Genomic DNA, 11,188 nt, shown 5'->3' with positions numbered 1-11,188 from the left:
GAACATAACACCGATATGACGGAAACTAAGGCAGCAAGAGTGGAACAAAACACCAGGCATAAGGCCGAGCCTTCCACCCTTTACCAAGTATATATATGCATTAATTAACATAAAAGATATTGTGATATCCCAACAAAATCCATGTTCCAAACATGGAACAAACTTCATCTTCACCTGCAACTAACAACGCTATAAGAGGGGCTGAGCAAAGCGGTAACATAGCCAAACAACGGTTTGCTAGGACAAGGTGGGTTAGAGGCTCATGGCAATATGGGAGGCATGATATAGCAAGTGGTAGGTATCACAGCATAGGCATAGCAATAGAGCGAGCAACTAGCAAGCAAAGATAGAAGTGATTTCGAGGGTATGGTCATCTTGCCTGAAATCCCGCAAGGAAGAAGAACGAGTCCATGAAGAAGACAAACAGACGTAGTCGAATGGATCCTCACACACACGACGTTAACGGAACCAAGCCGAAGAAGCAACACTGGAAAGGAGCAAACAACATAGTAAACAACCACCACATACACATGGCATGATGCACAACCAAGTATGATGCATGTCCGGTTTAAATATGCATGGCATGGCAATATGGACAAAAATTACACAAACAGCATTTTAAGCATTTCAAACATGGATGGAAAACACATATTACGAAACTAGATGAAAAACTAAGCATATTTCATATATAAATTGTTTTAATACGATGCACGGTTGAGAAGTTATTAAATGCATGAAGTATGAGGATTTTTCTGCAAAACTGTTTAACTAGATAAAAGAACAAATTCGCAGACGCTAAAAAAAACACACACGGGCCAAAACTTAGGCAGCCCAACAGTGCAGGGGAGCTCGGGTTGGATCTGCTCTCACCATGGGCCATGGCACAGAACTGTGGAGAGGGGAGGCTTGCAGTTCATTGGTGGCGCGCTCGGGCTCAATTGCGACGAGGAGGAGGCAGGGAGCAGGGGGGCTCGGGTTGGTGTGGTGGTGAAAGCGAGGAGGGTATTTTTTGGATCGGGGATGAACCCGAGGAGGAAGATACAAGATGAGTGGCGGCGGCAGCTAGGGGATCCCTAGAAACTAGGGATTTGGTCTTAGGTTAGACTAATATATATAGCGAGTAGGTAAGGTTAGGGGCTATCTCGTCCCTCCGATCAAAATCGGACAGTCAGGAAAAATAGGCTAGGGAGGCCAAACAAGAAAACGGTGATGTTTTGTAGACGTTAGGGGATGATCCGGATCCAACGGTGATGACTGCCCGGGTCGGGTCCGGGACAGCTTTCGGACGCGCACGTGAGGAGGTCCGCGGACTGGCGAGAGAGGTTAGGTAGGCGTGGCGGTAGGTAAACTGAAAAGATGATCTCGAGCTGAGAGAAGAGAAGAGAGAGAGACCCGGCAGCGGTTTCCGGAGACCGAAAACGTCCGACGTTTGGCCGACTATATTATCGCTATAGTTAATCGTTGGGGCGTCTAACGAACTCCGAATGCGATGAAACTTGACAGGCGGTCTATCTACACTATAATAAGACCACACGCCAACTTTCATCCCATTCCGAGAACATTTTCAGGCCACTTATAAAATACTATTTCGGACATGCCACGGGCGCGTGCAAGTGTGTCTGGGCTCAGAACGGGCAACAGAAGGAACTGGGAGATCGGGACAGATGCAAGTTTTGAAAACATGATGATGCAATGCGGATGATGACATGGCAAGATGCAACACGCAAGCAAATGACATGGCAACAACAGCGAATAACAGGAAGACACCCGGCACATCGGTCTCGGGGCGTTACACCACCCCTTCGTTTGCCTTGGAATTTGGCCATATGTGTGGGGAGGGTGCAGACTGCAGACCACCACCACAAGGAGGCCCTGGAGCGGGGTGGCAATGGCCTTCATTCTTCTTGCAATTTGGTCATATTTTTTAACGATGGACTGGAGCAAGTAAATCAATCTCTGTGTGAAGCATATCTCGTTTCTTCTCAACCCAACTATTAGCTCATTGGCTGATTCATACGAAGATCACATCCCCGTTTTGAACTGCTAGAAGATCTAACAGAAGGAAAACGGACGTGCACACCGACCCAGGCTTTTATATATCAACATGAGTTATTATACCAGATGGTTATACATCGGAGAAGTCCAATGTCAGGCTCTAGACCAAACTGTGTTGCAAAACATGTCAACCAACAAACACCTCACATCAATCTGAATCCACGTATGAACAGAGAATGCTTAGATGCACTACTTGAAGAGGAAGGCTTCAACAGATGCCATGCATTCAGATATTCTCCAGTCAATGCAATTCCCAAACTGTAACCATTCAGATATTTGGCAAAAAATGGCAATTCCCAAACTGTAATGCGAAACTTGCAAGCAATCAAACTCCTCGACCAACCATAAGAATTTGGAATGCGTATATAAGAAATAAAATCAACTGTCTTTTTTTAGAAGAATAAAATCATCTGTCACACCCGCACACAACAACATATTGGGAAGAGGGGTCATGGGCCGTGGGCCAAGTCTCACATGGGTTGGTAGCATTGATCCTCATCTACAAAGTTGAGAAGTAGTAGCAGTCATTGAGGGCATCCAACAAACACAAAACCTGAACCTACTGTACCTCTATCTTGTTGCTGCTCTTTTCTCCGAAATTCCTGATTTCTCCGATGGCCGCTCTCCACAAGCGGCGTTACCCTTTCCTTCCTCACGTCCGATATCGCCGCAGCCACACGGTGTGACACCATCTTAAAGCTAGCCCGTCGTGATCGCTCTCGTGATCCACAGCTTCATGGGTCATTCAAGCTATGTGGCATTATCCACGTGGTTAGGATTGAAGGATGGGTAGGGCCACAAAATCCCAGGGATTTCCATCCTCAATCGAATCTCACACCCGCACAACCTTCCTCCCGACTGCCATGACTCTATCCCGAAATCATACCCCATTGCCTGCCCCACCACCTCACCCCGCGCATCAAACCTGGACACCTAGAGCTCATGTGACCAGAACCTTACCCCCTTCACGATCGCGTCTCTCGGGTTCTTCAGCACATATCCGACAACTGCAGGTCGGGTGGTGGTGACGCGGTCCGATCGATGTGGACATGAACAACATCAGGGTGGCTTAGCAGGAGCAGTTCATGCACAAGATTGAGGATGCCGTTACTGGTAACGGGCACAGACACTTCGAGGATGCGCTCGTCTGGCTCATCTTTGGTAGTTAAAGTAAACAAATATGGATGAATGGGTTCTAATTCTTCTTCCCATCATGGTTGTACGTCGTGCATATACCTAATGCGGATGAACAGCGCCACAGACAGCATGAGGAGCCACCACCAGGCTTAGGTGGCATCCATTGGTGCTCCTTGCATCTCTCATTGGTCTTCAGAAGAAACGTCACCCTCCTCAAGCTCGCTGGCGGCGTCAACAAAACTCGATCATGGCACCGCCGATAGCTCGACCTTATTGCCATTGGAGGCGGTGGTCCGTGGTTTCCACATGGCAGCAAGCGTTGCCGGGTTCCTGCTTACGCGCAACTTCTCCCCCATCTTCTCGCAGGGGTGGTGTGCAATGTCCAAGACGCTATAAAACTTCATGGTACAGTCGGCGTAGCCATTGTCGACAGTAAGGTACGACAGCAACGATGTCGTCTCCATGTATGCATGTATGCGTATTGCTCGATAATATGTCGCACATCTCGTGATGGCCTTATTTTTCCGGTTGTGTGTATTCATAGGTGCCATGGGTGATCTGATCGATGCCGAGTAGGTCTCATGCCGCTCATGGATTCCATGTAAGCTGCTCGGAGCTTTTTGCGGGTAAGTTGTCTGTTATGCCGTGTGGCTTTGTTAGATATCCTTGTTTTGAGGACTGTTTTTCTCTTGATTTTTTAACGTGAATATATAGGAGAGGAGCGGCGTGGGACATAGCTGAGTAGGACTGTGTATGAAAACCAGATTGTTTGCCGCAGTGCCGGACGGACAAAATTGTACCAAAATTTGTGAGAAATTCTTTTAAATCTCAGCCGTCAATCTTTATGGTTAACATAAAATCAACGGATATAAAAGGATGACTTATGGAGAACTATGAAATACTCCGTCCTTTAATATTAGGTAAAGATAAATAAAAGTAGGTAAACATGATGCAAAATGGACGTATCAACTCCCCCAAGCTTAGACCCGCTTGTCCTCAAGCGAAAACCGAAATCGGAAAACATGTCCACCTGCTTAGAGAGAGGTGTCAATAAAAACAAAATACGGACATAGAAGCATCATGTGAATTATTAAAACAACAACAAACTTTAACATAAAACTTTTATCATGGAAATTTTATCATAGAATTCTCATGAATAAGTAGCAACTCATCACACTATTGAAGTATAAAGCATAAACTCTATTGGAAACCAACAAACTATGTTCTCAGTCAACTTTGCAACTACAATTCATCATCTTTTTAGGAAGGGTCGCGTGTCAGAGCCTTTAGGTAAGTCCACATACTCAACCATCCTATAGTCTTCTATGATTGCTAACACTCACGCATAAACATGAATAAAACGTTTCAACCGGACACATAGAAAGATAGGGTCTTATAGTTTCGCCTCCCAACGTATTCACCTTAAGATGATGTCAACAATAATAACTCATGCTACCCATATTCAACTGGACATATGTGCCTAGATCTTTCCTCACCACATGATGCTTGCCAAAGGAGAAAAATAAAAACGAATAGAGAGAAAAACTTTGACTCTTGCACAAAAGTAAATACATAAAAGTAAAAGATAGGCCCTTCGCAGAGGGAAGCAGAGGTTGCCATGCACTTATTTGTTTGTATGCTCAACCCCTTAGTGCAAAAGAACGTCAAGTTATATTGCCCCTTATGATAGCAACCTTTATTATGCAGTCTGTCGCTTTTATTCTTTGATATCACAAGTTCGACAACGCTCAATTTTCTCTTACACTAAATGATCTTACACTTTTAGAAGCAATTTTTATTGCCTTATTGCACCGATGACAACTTACTTGAAGGATCTTACTCGATCCTTAGGTAGGTATGGTGGACTCTTGAAAATAAGATTTGGGTTTAAGGGTTTTTGGATGCACAAGTAGTATCTCTACTTGGTGCGGAATTTTTGGCTAGCAAAGATGGGGGGCAAGCACCACATGTTGAAGGATCTACAACAATATAACTTCTATGTGAATATGAACAAACATAAATCATTACGTTGTCTTCCTTCTCCAACATCAACAATTTTGGAATATAATATTTTGATGGGGGCTCACAATCACAAAAGATTTCCAGGATAGTGTATTTGTATGTGAATCTTCTCTTCCCTTATTAATTCTTTCATGAGTTGCATCATTGACCAATGCTATGTTTGTCAATCTCTAATAAAATTTTCTACTTATACTTTTCCTTATGTGGTGTCATTACCTACCATAAGATTAGCATATGATCTTTTTCACTTATTTCCTTTCTTCTTATTGGAACATGAAAGTAAAGAAAGCAAAGACTCAAACTAAACTTTATTATATATCTCGCACACAATTACAAGGATAGATCACTAAGCAAACTCTCAGAAGGAAAGGATCGAACTAAAATTTTATTCATCTAAAGAAAAAGATAACTATGGATCGAACTAAGATAAGTAAAGGCAAACGATAGTGGGCGATACGATACCAGGGCACCTCGCCCAAGCTTGGCGGAAGCCAAGGGGAGTGCCCATACCCGATACTCAATTTTCTTTTGGTGATGAAGAAGGTGGTGGTGAAGAAGTAGAGGCGATCCTGTCCTTCATAATCAAGAGATTCTCCAATCTACAGATGACGCTTTGGAGGAAGATAATGTGCTCTTGATGCAGAATATTTTCACGAGTGAGATATTTGTTTTGCACATGAACCATTTAAATGATTCGAAAGGCTTCAATCTCAGTCAGGGTAAGATGAGCACAGTAAGGTTTAAGGATATCTTCTTCTTCTTCCTCAGCAGGCCAGGCCTGCTCAACCACCGATGCTTGATCTCCGGTAGCCTCCTTGCTCTTATCCCCTTTGACGGCTTCTACGGGATCTTCTCTCTTCCACTCGATCTTCATAAACCAAGCATCCTCTTCTACGTTGTTGGATGAAGAAGAAGACATAGTGCCTGGCTCAATAGATCTGACTGAAAACAACAAGAAAAGAGAACAGAAGATTTCTCCATGCTACGGTGGTCAATATTTTCGGGGGGTGTAAAAATATTTTTTATCATGGGAAACAAGCAAACAGAAGAAAAACGGAGTCCGGAAAGTCCCAGGTGGGCACAACCCACCTGGGCGTGCCGTTTACTTACCGTATCACGTACTTGCTCTTTTTCACAATTTTGGAGTGTTCTGAAAGGTTTCTTTTATGTGTTCTTCCGGTGTCATAGTTTGGATAATATTACTTTCAACATTAATGGGCATACCTGAGATATGATGTTTTATTCGTTTCCCATTAACAACCTTCGGGTTAGTACCTTCGGCATTATTTATTTTGATAGCTCCAGACCGATAAACCTCCTTGATAACATAGGGTCCCTCCCATTTGGAGAGGAGTTTTCCTGCAAAGAATCTGAAATGAGAGTTGTACAAAAGAACATATTCTCCAACTTTGAACTTGCGTTTTTGAATTATTTTATCATGTCATCTTTTAACTTTTTCTTTAAATAACTTGGCATTTTCATAAGCTTGGGTTCTCCATTCATCTAATGAGCTAATATCAAATAACCTATTTTCGCCGGCAAGTTTAAAATCATAGTTGAGTTCTTTGATTGCCCAATAAGCTTTATGTTCTAACTCAAGAAGCAAATGACAAGCTTTTCCATAAACCATTTTATAAGGAGACATACCCATAGGATTTTTATATGTTGTTCTATAATCCCAAAGTGCATCATCTAATTTCTTATACCAATTCTTCCGGGACCCGTTCAAAGTCTTTTGCAAAATTAATTTTATTTCTCTATTGCTAAGTTCAACTTGACCACTAGACTGAGGATGATAAGGTGATGCAATTGTATGGTTAACATCATACTTGGCAAGCATTTTACGGAAAGCGCCATGAATAAAGTGTGAACCACCATCAGTCATTAAATATCTAGGTACTCCAAACATTGGGAAAATAACTTCCTTAAGCATTTTAATAGAGGTGTTGTGATCAACTCTACTAGTTGGAATAGCTTCTGCCCACTTAGTAACATAATCAACAACAACCAAAATATGTTGTATACCCATTAGGGGAAGGAAAAGGTCCCATGTAATCAAAACCTCAAACATCAAATGGTTCAACAATAAGTGAATAATTCATAGACATTTCTTGACGCTTACCGATATTACCTATTCTTTGACATTCATCACAAGATAAGACGAACTTACGAGCATCCTGGAAAAGAGTAGGACAATAAAACCCAAACTGCAATACCTTGTGAGCAGTTCTGTCTCCTGCATGATGCCCTCCGTAAGCTTCGGAGTAACATTTCCGTAGGATTTGTCCCTGTTCATGCTCAGGTACACAACATCTAATAATACCATCTACTCCTTTATAAAGATGTGGGTCATCCCAAAATTAATGTCTTAAATCATAGAAGAATTTTTTTCTTTTGTTGGTATGTAAAGCTAGGTGGTAAATATTTAGCAAAATGTAATTAGCATAGTCAGCATACCAAAGTGTACTATTAGAAACATTTATTGCAGCTAACTGCTCATTAGGAAAACTATCATCAATATGTAGTGGGTAATCAAGGACATTCTGCAACCTAGATAAGTTATCAGCTACGGGATTCTCTGTCATTTTCTATCAGTGATATGCAAATCAAATTCTTGTAGCAAGAGAACCCATCAAATAAGTCTAGGTTTATCATCTTTCTTTTTTCATTAGATATTTAATAGCAGCATGGTCGGTGTGAACAATTACTTTTGAATCAACAATATAAGATCTAAATTTATCACAAGCAAATACCACTGCTAGAAATTCTTTTTCAGTCGTAGCATAATTTCTTTGAGCACTGTCTAGAGTTTTACTAGCATAATGAATAAGATTTAGTTTCTTATCAACTATTAGTCCTAGAACAGCACCAACAACATAATCTCTAGCATCACACATAATTTCAAAAGGCAAGTTCCAATCAGGTGGTTGAACAATAGGTGCAGAAATTAAGGCTTTCTTGAGTGTTTCAAAGGCTTCTAAACAATCATCATCAAAAACAAAAGGAACATCCTTTTGCAAAAGATTTGTAAGGGGCCTAGAAATTTTAGAAAAGTCTTTGATAATCTCCTATAGAAACCATCATGACCTAGGAAACTACGAATACCTTTGATATCTTTAGGACATGGAATTTTCTCAATTGCATCAACCTTAGCTTTATCCACTTCAATACCTCTTTCAGAGATTTTATGGCCCAAGACAATATCTTCATTAACCATAAAGTCGCACTTCTCCCAATTCAAGACAAGATTTGTTTGCTCACATCTCTGGAAAAATCGATCAAGAATGCTTAAACAATCATCAAAAGACTTCCCATAAACGGAAAAGTCATCCATGAAAACTTCAACAGTCTTTTCATAAAAGTCAGAGAATATAGCAGTCATACATCTTTGAAAGGTAGCGGGTGCATTGAATAAACCAAAAGGCACACGTCTATAAGAATAAGTTCCAAAGGGACAAGTGAAAAAGGTATTTTCTTGATCTGGTTGAGAAACTGGTATTTGTGAAAAACCAGAGTATCCATCAAGGAAGCAAAAATGTGTGTGCTTAGATAACCTTTCTAGCATTTGATCAATAAAAGGCAAAGGGTAATGATCTTTTCTAGTTGCTTTGTTTAATTTTCTAAAATCAATTACCATTCTATAGCCTGTAACAATTCTTTGTGGAATAAGTTCATTCTTATCATTAGGAACAATAGTAATACCTCCTTTCTTAGGGACACAACGAACATGACTTACGATACATCGCAGGAAGAAAGGAGGGTTGTGCTCAGAAAATGTATCCGTTGGGGCGCTCCGCTCCCCCGACCTCGAGCGCCGCCTCCGGCCTCCCTGCCTCGCCGGCGCCCCGCCCGCGGGGCCTGCTGCCCCCGCCCGCGGGGCCTGCTGCCCCCGCCCCCTTTCCGGCCGGTGCGCCTGGCTCCGGAGGGCACTGGTTCTTCTCTGAGGAGCAGAGGCTGAAGCTCCTCTCGTTAGCGCTGGTCTCCTCACCAGATCTGAGGTCGGCGCCTCCTCCACCACCCGCCTCCCCTCCTGCTGCTCCGGCCTCCCCGATGAGCACGCTGCCTCTGTCTCCCCTGCATGCGTGCCGCGTCCGTCGATGGAGTCTGGCGAGTTCGTCCTGGACTCTGCGCCCCCCGTCCCCGCGCATTCAAGTGCTCGCGCCCACCGGCCGCCTTCAATGCGGTTAGCCACCTGGGGCCTCCGTCGGGCGCATTCAAGACGCCATCTCTTCGCCCAGGGCCTCTCCGGCCGCCTTCAATGCGGCCACCTGCCTCCGCTCCATCATCACCATCCCCCCTGCCCGTCCGCGCGAGTCAATGCGGCGTCTGGCTCCCCATCCGAGCCGCGCCATTTCCCGTCCGCGCCTCAGGAGGAGGTGGGATGGACCGTCGTGCAGGGGCCGCGCCGTCCGCGATGGGACGCGCCTTCAAGCCGAGGGCCTGCCGCCCCGTCCCATCCCGCGCCGCGCAATCTCGAGGAGCGGCGCCGGGCCAGTCTCCTCCGCTTCAAAAGGCGCATAGAGGGACTCTGTTCTCGCTGCCTCGCTCCCAAGCACCACCGTGCCACTGCCTGCAGAGATCCAGTGTGCTGCCTCTCTTGCAACCTCTCCGGGCACATCGAGAGAAACTGCCCGCTGCGTCGTGCGCCCAGGCCGCGCCCACCTCGCCCGCCGCCCCCGCCTCGCTCCTCGCCTGGCGCCTCGGGTGCCCGGTCCTGGGCTGCGGTCGTCGCCAACCCCACCCCTCTGCCCTCGTCCGCTTCCACGCCCCCCGCCTGATGGCTCGCTGTCGGTGTTCTGGGAACGGGGGTCCCCAGACTTGCCTGCCTGCGGCCTGCGGCGTGGCTCAAAGGGGGCCCCAGCACGGCCCATCTTCATCAACACAGACCCAAGACCCTCGCAAGGGGCCAAGCCTCGCGGGGCGGATGACACGGAGCTTCCTCAGGCACGGCCTCATCAGGCTGGCTCGCGAGGAGGCGGAGAGATCAAGGCAGGGTACCTCACAAGGTGCCCGTGACGCAAGCCGTGACGACCAAAGGTGCCAGGCGGGCGCCAGCCCGCGCAGTGTCCTCCTTTCCTCTTTGGTGCAAAGGGAGCAAGCGCAGCCGCGGAGTACCGAGGCATCAGGCAAAGGTTGCCATTTCGGTGCAACAAGACCAAGACCAGGAGGACTGCAAGACGGAGGTCATCGTGGAGCCCAAGACGGCGTCACCACCAGAGCTTTGTGCAGGCGAAGACTACTTTTGTCAGGATAGGTAGTACTAGCTGTCCCCCTTCAAATTAGCCCGCCATTGTTGGCTCCCTTCCCGCTCGATATTTGGGAAGAGGACCAGGGCCTCTATAAATAGGACCAGCCACCCACAGAGAGCCAGGGCCAGAGGCAAAGAGAGAGAAAAAGGACGAAGAAGAGAAGATCGAAATCAGAGAGAGAGAGAAGGGTGACTGAACTCCCCCTAGCAGTTCGTCCCCCCCAGCCAAGAACAGACACTCGCGAGGCTGTTCTTCCTTGTATTGTTCATCATCATCAGCCCAAGAGGCAATCCACCACACCACACTGGAGTAGGGTATTACACCACAATGGTGGCCCGAACCAGTATAAACCCTGTGTCTCTTGTGTCGTTCTTCCCATAGCTTAGATCTTAGCGAGGCGGAGGGGTGCAGGTAGGTAGGAGGTGAAATCTCCACGCTCACCCCAGTGTTCGAACCTCAAGGGTCTGCCGGAACCCGAAATCCGACATTTGGCGCGCCAGGTAGGGGTGCGCCGGAATTCGTCTTCCACCACCCCGTTCTCCTCCAACCATCGCGCCCATGTCTGACGCTCGTCGGGCCCGCGCCGAGCGCCGGGCCGCTCTCGCTTCCCACGTCGCCCAGACGGCTCCTGTCGGTGGGCATCCTCGCCGTTCCCCGTCACCTGTCGTCAACGCCGCCACCGGCCCCGCGGGGGACGAGCAGCAAGCATCGTCTCAGCATCCGTC

The sequence above is a fragment of the Triticum urartu genome, chromosome 3, assembly GCF_003073215.2.
Source record: "Triticum urartu cultivar G1812 chromosome 3, Tu2.1, whole genome shotgun sequence".
Classification (NCBI taxonomy): domain Eukaryota; kingdom Viridiplantae; phylum Streptophyta; class Magnoliopsida; order Poales; family Poaceae; genus Triticum; species Triticum urartu.
The sequence above is the reverse complement of the archived record's forward strand: the minus strand, read 5'-3'. Positions refer to the sequence as shown.